Here is a 13,480-nt window from a genome sequence, read left to right as displayed (position 1 = left end):
AGACGTCCATTGAAGGGGAACTCACCACCTCTCGTGGCAGCCTGTTCCACTCATTAATCACCCTAACTGTCAAAAAGTTTTTTCTAATATCTAATCTGTGTCTCCTCCCATTTAGTTTCATCCCATTGCTTCTAGTCTTTCCTTGTGCAAATGAGAATAAAGATGATCCTTCTACAATGTGACAGCCCTTGACATATTTGTAGACAGCTATTAAGTCTCCTCTCAGTCTTCTTTTTTGCAAGCTAAACATTCCCAAATCCTGCAACCGTTCCTCATAGGACATGGTTTGCAGACCAGTCACCATTCTGGTCGCTCTTCTCTGAACTTGCTCCAGTTTGTCTATGTCTTTTTTAAAATGTGGTGCCCAAAACTGTACACAGTATTCCAGATGAGGTCTGACCAAAGAGGAGTAAAGACCGATAATGACTTCACGTGATCTAGACTGTATGCTTCTGTTAATACATCCCAGAATTGTATTTGCCTTTTTTGCTGCTGCATCACACTGTTGACTCATGTTCAGTCTATGATCTATTAGTATACCTAAGTCTTTTTCACATGTACTGTTGCTTAGCTCTATTCCTCCCATTCTGTATATGCTTTTTTCATTTTTATTGCCCAGATGTAGTACTTTGCATTTTTCCCTGTTAAAAACCATTCTGTTGGTTGCTGCCCACTGCTCCAGTTTATTTAGGTCTTTTTGAATCCTATCTCTCTCTTCTCTAGTATTAGCTATCCCTCCTAGCTTTGTGTCATCAGCAAATTTAATCAGTTTACCCTCAATTCCTTCATCTAAATCATTGATAAAGATGTTGAACAATACAGGTCCCAGGACGGAGCCCTGTGGTACCCCACTTGAGACATTCATCCAGCTGGATGTGAAGCCATTTACAACCACCCTTTGAGTCCGATCACTAAGCCAGTTATGAATCCACCTAACAGTTGCCTGGTCCATTGCATACTTGGTCATTTTTTCCATAAGGATGATGTGAGATACTTTGTCAAATGCTTTGCTGAAGTCAAGATATACTATATCTACAGCATTTCCCTGATCCACCCAGTCAGTGATTCTGTCATAGAAGGAAATTAAGTTAGTCTGACATGACTTGTTAGTTACAAACCCATGCTGACTCTGGTTAATCACTTCATTCTTATCCATGTACTTACATACATGTTGTTTAATAATTTGTTCAAAGATCTTTCCTGGTATAGAAGTCAGACTCACCGGCCTATAGTTCCCTGGGTCCACCTACTTCCCCTTTTTGAAGATAGGAACAACATTTGCTCTTCTCCAGTCTTCTGGGACTTCTCCTGTTCTCCAAGAATTTTCAAAGATTATGGAGAGTGGTTCTAAAATTTCTTCTACGATCTCCTTCAGTACTCTGGGGTGTAATTCATCTGGACCTGGTGACTTGAACTCATTTATGTTAGCTAAATATTCCCTCACAATCTTTCTGTTTACAGATAACTTGGATTCCTCTATTCCTTTAAAAGGACAGTGAAGATCAGTTGATGTTACATTTTCTTTCTGAGAGAAAACAGATGCAAAATAGGAATTAAAAAGTTCGGCCTTCTCAACATCCTCTCTTACCATTTCTCCATTTTCATCCTGTAAAAATCCTATAGCATCTTTGACTTTTCTTTTACTTTTGACATACCCCCAAAATCCTTTTTTATTGCTTTTGACATCTCTTGCAAGCCTTAATTCATTGTCAGCTTTAGCTAACCTGATACGTGCCCTGCAGGATCTGCAGACTGCATTATAATCTTCTTTAGATATGCCTCCCTCTTTCCATTTAATAAACATTTCTTTCTTTCTTTTTAGCATGTGTTTAAGTTCTGTGTTCATCCATCCTGGTTTCCTTAAATGCTTCCCATTCTTCCTACTTTTCGGGATTGTTAACGATTGTGCTTCGAGAATCTCATTTTTAAAAATTTCCCATCCTTCCTGGACATTTTTGTCCTTAAGGACATCCAGCCATTGGATCCCTCCTATTCTCTTTCTGAGTCTCTTAAAATCTGCCTTTCTAAAATCTAACCTTGAAGTTTGAGTCTTCACATGTCTTCCTCCTCTAGTTATCCAAAATTCTATAATAGCATGATCGCTGCCTCCTAGGGTCCCAGCCACCTTTACCTCCTCAACCATTTCCTCCCTGTTTATAAGGATTAGATCCAAAGTAGCAGATCCCCTTGTTTTCTCCCCTACCTTTTGGAAGATAAAGTTGTCAGCAAGAGAGGATAAGAATTTGCTTGACCTGTTAGTTTTACTTGAGAGAGATTCCCAACAAATGTCTGGATAGTTGAAATCTCCCATGACCACTACGTCATATTTTTTGGAGAACTTGGTCATTTGATACATAAAGAGTTCATCCATATCTTCAGCTTGCCCAGGTGGCCTGTAGTAAATGCCTACAATGGTGTCCTTTCCGTTGTTCTCTCCTTGTATTCTTACCCAAACAGTTTCCACAGAACTCCCAGTCTCTGAAGCTTCCATCTCTGTGCAGATATACGCTTTTCTAACATACAATGCAACACCTCCTCCTCGTTTATCAAGTCTGTTTCTTGCAAATAAGTTGTATCCTTTTAGCCTTTTATTCCAATCATGTGTATCGTCCCACCAAGTTTCAGTGATTCCAATGACATCATATTCCTTTTCCTGCATTAGTAGTTCCAATTCTCCTTGTTTGTTGCCCATGCTTTGTGCATTTGTATAAAAACATTTTAGTTTGTGATTGGTTTCTCTTCCTCCCATATTTTTATTATTTAAATTGTTTTGTCTTTGTTCTTCCTTTCCACTTCCAGTAGCAGAGATCTCAATAGTATTTGTCAGCTGTATGGCTTTTTCTGGCCTTTTGCTTCCCTTCCCACATTGTTCTAGTTTAAAGCTCTTCTGATGAGTGTAGCAAGGCGACTTCCAAATACATGTTTTCCAGTCTTCGTAAGGTGCACCCCATCTCTAGCAAGTAGTCCATCGTATAGGTAATTCATTCCGTGATCCAGAAATCCAAATCCTTGTTGACGGCACCATCGACGTAGCCAGTTGTTCACCTGTAGAATCTTATTCCACCTCATTGTTCCATGGCCATCCACTGGGAGGATGGATGAGAAGACCACCTGCGCTCCCAATTCTTTCACTTTCTTGCCTAAGTCTTCAAAGTCACTGCAGATGGTTTCCAGGTCCTTTCTTGCGGTGTCATTTGTCCCCACATGTATTAGCAGGAATGGGTAGTGATCTGTAGGTCTGAAGAGTCTTGATATCCTGTCAGACACATCTTTAATTTTTGCTCCTGGAAGACAGCACATTTCTCTTGAGGTTATGTCTGGTCTGCAGATAGCGGCCTCTGTTCCTCTTAACAGGGAATCCCCCATGACCACCACTCTCCGTTTTTTCTTCACAACATTCTTCTTTCTCCATCCAGGAGGATTCTGAGGACTTACAAGGTTATTCATTGCTGGCAAAGTCTTATCTTGCTGTATTTCTTCATGGTGCTCCTGCGAGAGAGCCTGGTACTGGTTCCTGAGCAGTATGGGTGTTGACTGCCTCTCGATCCTCCTGCTTCGGTGGGTCACATGCTTCCATTCCTCTGTTTCGTCAGGTGCAGTTCGAATTTCTTCTCTTTCTGAATCATGAAGAGATAATTCTGCTCTGTCTAAGAACTCTTCACCTTCCTTAATGATTTTCAAGGTAGTTAACCTCTCTTCTAGATTTCGCAACTTTTCCTCCAACAGTGACACAAGCTTGCATTTCTGGCATGTGAAGTTTGGCTTTTCCACTGGCAAGTCTGTGAACATGTAGCAGGATATGCAGCTCACCAAATGGCTCCTGGACTCTTCCATGTTCTTATTGTTAATGTTCTGAAAACAGTGAAAAAAGCTTAAAAAAAAGCTTCAAAATGCCGGCGCGCGGTTTACCGATGTCCTCTTTTCAGCTCCAACAGCCAAAATCCAGTGTTCTTTGAGCTCGCGGAGACTCTTCACTTACCCCAAAATGCAGTGGGAATATGCAAATTATCTCCTCAGGACTCCTCCCCTGGTTTACCGATGTCCTCTTTTCAGCTCCAACAGCCAAAATCCAGTGTTCTTTGAGCTCGCGGAGACTCTTCACTTACCCCAAAATGCAGTGGGAATATGCAAATTATCTCCTCAGGACTCCTCCCCTGGTTTACCGATGTCCTCTTTTCAGCTCCAACAGCCAAAATCCAGTGTTCTTTGAGCTCGCGGAGACTCTTCACTTACCCCAAAATGCAGTGGGAATATGCAAATTATCTCCTCAGGACTCCTCCCCTGGTTTACCGATGTCATCTTTTCAGCTCCAACAGCCAAAATCCAGTGTTCTTTGAGCTCGCGGAGACTCTTCACTTACCCCAAAATGCAGTGGGAATATGCAAATTATCTCCTCAGGACTCCTCCACTCAACATTACACCAGCCTGGTTTCCACTGCGCATGCGATTTGTCACTGGCGCCATGCATCAACTGTTTGGACCATAATTTTAAGAAATATATTAGACACTGATATTATCAACCCTGAGGTGTTAAGGATACAAAATATACATCATGGTTGGGAGGATTGCACAGCACTAGTTTACTTTATAGATACATTTCTTGTTATACTACTCACTTTTGGGATTTGACTTGGATAGGATTTCTCTTGGATGAGTCATTTATTTTCATGAGTAAGGCATTGACTCGGCAATTCAGATGATCTATTAGCCTGAAATACTACAATTGTGATATAAAATTGGACTTATATGTATGACTTAGAGAAGCAAGCACTCGTAACATTTTAACTTTCAAAACCTGTGTAAATGTTTGTGTAGTGTGGTGTCAGTGTGTATGTAAATTCACCGATCGCCATCTAACCTGGTATCCAGCGCAATTCTGCTCCTCTTCTGAGTCAAATTACAGCAATTCAGCCTCTCTGGATCACGCTGCATTCTGTGTGATCCAGAAGTCCTTTTTACAAAATAAGAATATGGAGCATAAGGACGAGGCTCCATGGGCTCACTGGACATTGTAAAAGAAATCTCCAGCTTACACGTAGAGCACAGAGTGATCTGGAGAGCCTGAATTGCCGTCATGTGACTCAGAAGAAGAGCAGAACAGTACCGGGAAAGATGGCGATCTGTCGTATATTAACACACTGACACCACAACACACAAACATTTATACAAGCTTAGGGAATAAAAGAATAGCGGGAACGGTTCCACAATGTATTCTTTATTGCTTGATCTGCATTCCTGTATCATTCATTGCTTACTATTTAATTGAATTGCTTATTTTACCCAAATTATTGTAAAGATTGTATTCATATATGCTTCCCTGTTATTTATTGCAATAATTTATATTTAGTCTGTATTTTCCCTCCACATTTGCATTTTTTTACATTGGACCTCTTTTTACATTTTTAATATTATGTCCATGTTAGATGAACCTTCCTAAAGTAATATACATTCTTTATCAAATTTCCCGTCCTTATGACTCCTATTATTTGCGGGCGGGTATTAATCTATTGGCGATTGTTCCGAGTGTAGATTTTATTGAGAGGAATTGACACATTGGTAAAAGAAAAAGTGGCAATGACAATGGATGGCGTAGTATAAAAGGAAAAATCTACAATGGCTAAGAATGTGGTATTTGCTACATCAGCTGTCCACCAACAACACTTATGGACATGTGTCTTTCTTTTTTCAATGGTACTAACTATGTAACTATGTAACATTAATAATGTAAATTGTATATTATACTGCCTTTCTACTTATAATTTCTAGATGGTTGATTTAATCTCATGTTCACATCTTCATCATAAAGCAATAACTTCTAGTGTTTTATTATGCCTTGTAATAAACTGGTATTGTGTTTTATACATTACGGTGTATTGCCATAGACTTCCTTCCCTTCCATCAATCATGTATATGATATAACACGCTATGTATTAGTAATACTGATTTGCCAACAGCATTTTTGTGTTTGACTTCTAGCAATAATAAAAATGTTTTCCCCCTCTAGCTTGAAATTTTATGGGAGGAATTTATGACTTACAGCACATTTATCTCTTATTTTTGATGTAAAGATAGAGGAATAGATTTTTTTTTAAACCAAGATTTATATAAAAAAAAAACTGATATATCTTATGATCTACTAAAATAAAACACATTCATACCTCAAAATATATTATTCTATTAAAAATAAATATCATTATTCTTCTTAACATTTTTAGCACCTACATTTTTCAGGTATAATATATATATATACATGGAATGTCTATCTATCTATCTATCTATCTATCTATCTATATGGAAAGAACATGGAACAGCACCAGAAAATTTAAATGATGGGTGCAAGGCATCCAAAACAATATTCCAATCGTTATGCAGATATATCCACGCTTGAAAAAGGCTGTTCTCAGCGGAAACGTTGCCACATCTGAAGAGGTAATAAAGTCCTCTTCTTTTTTCACAATTGGAGTGCTGCCTGACTTTATTTTTTGAATCTATCTATCTATCTATCTATCTATCTATCTATCTATCTATCTATCTATCTATCTATCTACAGTGCTGGCCAAAAGTATTGCACCCCTGCAATTCTGTCAGATAATACTCAGTTACTTCCTGAAAATGATTGCAATCACAAATTCTTTGGTATTATTACCTTCATTTAATTTATCTTCAATGAAAAATCACAAAAAGAATTGTCCTAAAGCCAAATTGGATATAATTCCACACTAAACCTAAAAAAGGGGGTGGACAAAAGTATTGGCACTGTTTGAAAAATCATGTGATGCTTCTCTAATTCGTGTAATTAACAGCACCTGTAACTTACCTGTGGCACCTAACAGGTGTTGGCAATAACTAAATGACACTTGCAGCAAGTTAACATGGATTAAAGTTGACTCAACCTCTGTCCTGTGTGCTTGTGTGTACCACATTGAGCATGGTGAAAAGAAAGAACAGTCTGAGGACTTGAGAAATCAAATTGTGAGGAAGCATGAGCAATCTCAAGGCTACAAGTCCATCTCCAAAAACCTGAATGTTCCTGTGTCTTCCGTGCACAGTGTCATCAAGAAGATTAAAACCCATGGCACTGTGGCTAACCTCTCTAGATGTGGACGGAAAAGAAAAATTGACGAGAGATTTCAACGCAAGATTGTGCGGATGGTGGATAAAGAACCTTGACTAACATCCAAACAAGTTCAAGCTGCCCTGCAATCCGAGGGTACAACAGTGTCAACCCGTACTATCTGCCGGTGTCTGAATGAAAAGCGACTGTATGGTAGGATACCCAGGAAGACCCCACTTCTTACCCCGAGACATAAAAATGCCAGGCTGGAGTTTGCCAAAACTTACCTGAGAAAGCCTAAAACGTTTTGGAAGAATGTTCTCTGGTCAGATGAGAGAAAAGTAGAGCTTTTTGGGAAAAAGCATCAACATAGAGTGTACAGGAAAAAAAAAGAGGCATTCAAAGAAAAGAACACGGTCCCTACAGTTAAACATGGCGGAGGTTCCCTGATGTTTTGGGGTTGCTTTGCTGCCTCTCGCACTGGACTGCTTGACCGTGTGCATGGCATTATGAAGTCTGAAGACTACCAACAAATTTTGCAGCATAATGTAGGGCCCAGTGTGAGAAAGCTGGGTCTGCCTCAGAGGTCATGGATCTTCCAGCAGGACAATGACCCAAAACACACTTCCAAAAGCACTATAAAATGGTTTGAGAGAAAACACTGGAGACTGCTAAGGTGGCCAGCAAAGAGTCCAGACCTGAACCCCATAGAACACCTGTGGAGAGATCTCAAAATGGCAGTTTGGAGAAGGCCCCCTTCAAATATCAGGGACCTGGAGCAGTTTGCCAAAGAAGAATGGTCTACAATTCAAGCAGAGCATTGTAAGAAACTCATTGATTGTTACCGGAAGCGGTTGTTCGCAGTTATTTTGGCTAAAGGTTGTGCAACCAAGTATTAGGCTGAGGGTGCCAATACTTTTTTCCGGCCCTTTTTTTGAGTTTTGTGTGAAATGATCAATGATTTGATTTTTGCTTCATTCTATTTTGTGTTTTTTCCTTGCAGGCAAATTAAATGAAGAGAATAATACCAAAGAATTTGTGATTGCAATCATTTTCAGGAAGAAACTGAGTATTATCTGACAGAATTGCAGAGGTGCCAATACTTTTGGCCAGCACTGTATCTATCTATCTAGTCAATAGAAAGATAGATAGAAAGATAGATAGATAGATAGATAGATGCGTGTGTCTATGCACAGTATATATATGTGTATATGTATAAAAGTTAATTATTTTTATCAATAAGCAAAATGCAAAATAAATGAACAAAAGAGAAATCAAAAGTAAATCATAATTTTCTCTGATGATCTTTTGCCTTCAAATCAACATCATTTCTTTTGGTACAACTGTTTCCTCACTGTCCTTCATCTTTTGCACTGTCCTGTATAGATGTGTATGTGTGTGTATATACTATTTATATATATATATATAGTGAAGGAAATAATTATTTGATCCCTTGCTGTTTTTGTAAGTTTGCCCTCTGACAGAGACATGAACAGTCTATAATTTTAAGGGTAGGTTAATTTTAACATTGAGAGATAGAATATACAAAAAAAATCAAGAAAATCACATTGTATAAATTAGATATTTTTTTTTGCATTTTGCTGTGAGAGATAAGTATTTGGTCCCTCTGGCAAACAACACTAAATACTTGGTGGCAAAACCCTTGTTGGCAAGCACAGCAGTCAGATGTTTTTTGTAGTTGATGATGAGGTTTGCACACATGTCAGGAGGAATTTTGGTCCACTCCTGTATGCAGATCATCTTTAATCATTAAGATTTTGAGGCTGTCGCTTGGCACCTCGGAACTTCAACTCCCTCCATAAGTTTTCTATGGGATTAAGGTCTGGAGACTGGCTAGGCCACTCCATGACCTTAATGTGCTTCTTTTTGAGCCACTCCTTTGTTGCCTTGGCTGTATGCTTTGGGTCATTGTCTTGCTGGAAGACCCAGCCACGACCCATCTTCAATGCTCTTACTGAGGGAAGGAGGTTGTAGGCCAAAATCTCGCGATATATGACCCCATCATCTTCCCTTCAGTATGGTGCAGTCGTCATGTTCCCTTTTCAGGAAAGCCCCCACAAGGTATAATGTTTCTCCCACCATGCTTCACACTTGGGATGATGTTCTTAGGATTGTACTCATCCTTCTTCTTCCTCCAAACGCGGAGTTGAGTTAATGCCAAAGAGCTCAATTTTTCTCTTATCTGACCACAGCACCTTCTCCCAATAACTCACAGAATCATTGAGGTATACATTGGCAAACTTCTAACAGGCCTGCACATGTGCCTTCTTGAGCAGAGGGACCTTGCGGGCACTGCAGGATTTTAAACCTTTAAGGCGTAATGTGTTACCAATGGTTTTCTTGGTGACTGTGGTCCCAGCTGCCTTGAGATCATTAACAAGTTCCCCCGTGTAGTTTTAGGCTGATCTCTCACCTTCCTCATGATCAAGGATATTTATTATATTAGATCGCAAAATATTTAAAGAAAAAAAAAATGCTTGGTATTTTTTGCAGCCAAAATGTCATATATTTTGGGCATGGAATGAACCACCATTTCTTCTTCTCAATCTACCTCTACGAAGAGCGCATGATGTGCAATAATATAACATCTACAACAGGGGTGCACAACCTTTTCTGATTCAAGGACCACATTGTCAGATTGAACTAATTCCAAGTGCCAAAAAAACTATAGTGGTATTATGACCTGAATCATTTATTAAATGTTGTAATTAAATCCCATGAATATAAATATTGCAATTAAATGCCATACATGTCAGATATATGCAAGATACAGTGTCAGACCTCCTACCTATCATGAAAATTATGTCACCTTCTTGCCTGTTTGCATTCTACAATGGAAGTGACTATAAATGCTTCTCCTTCTACTGTAGTAAATGGAGTTTTCCCCCAAATAAAGTTCATTTTAATCAATAGATCTTGGAATAATAATAACTTCCACAATTGGATGCGTTTAAATAAAATGTTCCTGCTCTGAGATAATCTTATAAATGTGCCCCTGCTGTGTACTGTGTAATGGCTGTGTCTGACTGTGCAAGAACATTGTCTGATCATATCACATCTCCTGGGCAAGGGAGGAAGCAAAAGAGTATACGGATATTACAGCACAAGATCACAAATAATTATCTCTTTTAGGTAAAACATTTTTTTAAAAATAGGCAGGGAATGTTTTACCTCACAAAAAAAGAATCAGCTGTGATCCTGTGCTGTAATGTCAATATACGCTTTTGATTCCACCCCTGGCCAGGAGCTGTGGTATAATCAGACCATGTTCCTGTACGGTCAAACACAGCCATTACACAGTACACAGCAGGGGCACATTTATAAGATTATCTCAGCACAGGAACATTTCTTTTAAACACATCCAATTGTAGAAATTATTATTTTTCCGATATGCATTAATTAAAATGAACTTTAAATTTAACTTTGTTCATGGGAAAACCCCTTTAATGTGTACATAATGTGTTTCACTTGTGCCATAAACTATATTGAAGAGAGCCTCTCCACGTCATCTATTCATTCTGAAGAGTTACACATTGCTCAGTAGACATCCCCCTCATTCTGCTAATATTTGGGGCTTCAGGAGTGTGACATATAGTGAACTACAAGTACTTATCTATCTTTGTCTGCACTTTACCACACCTCTTCTCACTGGCAAGGAGTATTCATGTCAGAAGTCAACACACACAGAAGAGCATGTCAATGACTAGATAGTTGAAGGCCACATAGAATAGCATGACAGTCTGCATGTGAACCCTGAGCCGTAGGTTTTGCAGCTCTGATTTACAGCAGTCGGTTGTATAAAGAGATGTAAAACAGAGCAGTGGTTCAGTTTTCCGGTAGTACAAAATTTGCACCTTCCCCTTAATTGTGCCACAGATTGCTACCTACTCAGCCTACTCCTCCTCCCAGCCCTGAGTCTAAGTTAAAAAAAATTGTTTTTGTAAAACTTTGTGTAAACAAAATTACATAATTCTTCAATAAAATGTTGTGGTACAATAAGCCAATTGCCGATCCTTAATTTTAAATTGCAATCTAAATAAAAAAATTGCTAAAAGAAATGTTCAAAATGTCTCTCTTAAATTCGTTCAGTGATAAACAATGGGTTGGAGAAGAAAAGGAAAAAAATAACAGTCTGCACACTTATTAAACCTCCAAAGAAATACTGTTGCCTTGAAATGTTCTACAGTTCTGCTATCTTTATAGAATTCTGAAGGAAAGGCAAGATTTCATATATCAACGTCTCTTGGGTCTGCTCAAATTAAAACAAAAGCTCTGTTCTCTAGTACAATTCTATTTAGTTCTACCGCCGGGGATAAGCACACAGGGAAAAAAAAATGTTGTTTCACAAATCAAAGACTGTATGAGCACTCACATTATCATATTTTATATTATGCCTAATAAACAGTTAAAGTATTACAGAGATTAGTTTTTGATCATTGCAGAATAAACTGTATCAATAGTGTGAGGAAAGTTGAAAGGACTCATTTCACCTTCTTCATTCGGGCTGTAGATTGAATTCGCCTTGTTCATGAGCAAAGGTCAAAAGCTATTAAGATAAAACCAAGACACTATGCAAATGTTTACTTAGCATTTAAATGAATATATGATGTTTGTGACTGAGCTCTTGATAGGCGTAAATCTGTCAAAACCTTTCAATGGAAACAGCTTTCTGTATGTCAGCACCAGCTTTTTCATGTTCAGCTTAGCAGACGCTGTTAATATTACAAAATGAAGAAAGTGCTATAACCTAATTTAATTCCAAATTAAGATAATTGTCTTTTAAGCTTATGGCATAACATCATTTATTGCTCTTTGAAGAAAGTATAAGTGGAGTTATAGCAGGATAGACTGTAGTGAAATATCAGTTTAATATGCCACCAATGTCCTTTAAAGCGAATCTGTCAAGGTTTTTGCTTCCTCATCTGAGAGCAGCATAAAGTCGGAAAGAAGACCCTGATTCCAGTGATTTATCTCTTAGTTTAAAGGGTGCAGCAGATGTGACACAATCAGAGTCTTTAGAAGTAGCATGCAGCAGAGCTCAAAAGCTAACCCCACCTACACCACAGCTTTCTGTGTACATTGTCTATTGACAGTGAGCTGCTTATCACAGGAGGGGAAGTGGTCAGACCAGGGCTCATGTGAGCTGAAGTCCAGGCAGTCACATACCTGAATAAGTGACACATCCCTGAAATCTGTGTCTCAGATTACATTGCAAAAACCTGCTGACAGATTCCCTTCAAGTACGATCCTTACAAATCGCTATTCCACTTTATCTGTTGATTCCATTAATTATATCTCCAGTTGGCCCTCTGGCTGTTCATTTATCACAAAGACTGAAGAAGAACATGTATATGTAATGTACAAGGCATTATGTATCAGATTTCAAAATACACTTATAATAGTTTTAACCACAGTGTCTATATAAAAATGACAGTAACGGCCACTGGGGCTATGTAAAATATAGAACTGCAGTACATAGAACTATCCCACTAAATATTTTATTCCTGCTTTTCACCTCTTTTTTAGAGGATGACTAGGAACAAAAGCCTAGACTACAGCTGTTGTTGATTGGCCTTGGGTGTGCTGGTATTAAATGGAATACATACATTCTATGAATAACCAAGAAAATACTATTTCTCTTATTATTAGAGGGGTTTTTGTAGAAATTATACAGTAGTTTGGGTTGTTCTTTACTAAAAAGATTGATGTGGATAAATACACACTCATGTAATCCAAAATGCAGAGAAAAATAGGTGGTATGAAATAGACATTTATTTTTAATTCTTTTTGTTTGCCTTATAAGCATACACCCACATACAATAGATGGCTTTTCACATGGAATGAGAAATTTCAGTGCATCTTGCTCTACTGAATGTTTGTTTTGCCTTTATTCTGCAACTGCAGTAGATTTTGAACAAATAATAAAGAATGACAAAAGTTTCTGGAATTGCAAAAACTACTGAATTCCCCCTGGGGAAGAAAAAAAAGAACAATAAAACAAACAATACAAAAGCAATCTAAAGATACATAAAATGCTTCTGATAGAAAACAGTTTAAAACATCCTCTAGTTCTCTGTCAAATACGAGGTAAACAAGAGCTACAATTTTTTTACACATACAATGGTATCTCAACAACAGTATTGCAGAAGCATAAATTGTAATTTGCTATTTCCCAGGTCTGTTGCATCTATACATTTGGAATCCTTATAAGTAACTCTGTCATGTGATCACAGTTTGACTATAATTCCATAATTTGCTCTCCTATATAAACAGGGTGTCAATTTTCCCTTTTTGACTGACTTCCTGCTCTCAAAACCCTCCTCAATAAGCTCCACTCAATTTGTTCCTCTGTACATCCTCCAAGGAATAAAATGCTGTTAATGATGTCATTTATGTCTTAAGTAC

Source organism: Phyllobates terribilis, unplaced genomic scaffold (genome assembly GCF_046119375.1).
Source record: "Phyllobates terribilis strain yellow unplaced genomic scaffold, ASM4611937v1 Scaffold_7__3_contigs__length_470593459, whole genome shotgun sequence".
NCBI classification, from domain to species: Eukaryota; Metazoa; Chordata; class Amphibia; order Anura; family Dendrobatidae; genus Phyllobates; species Phyllobates terribilis.
Note: the sequence above shows the minus strand (reverse complement) of the source record.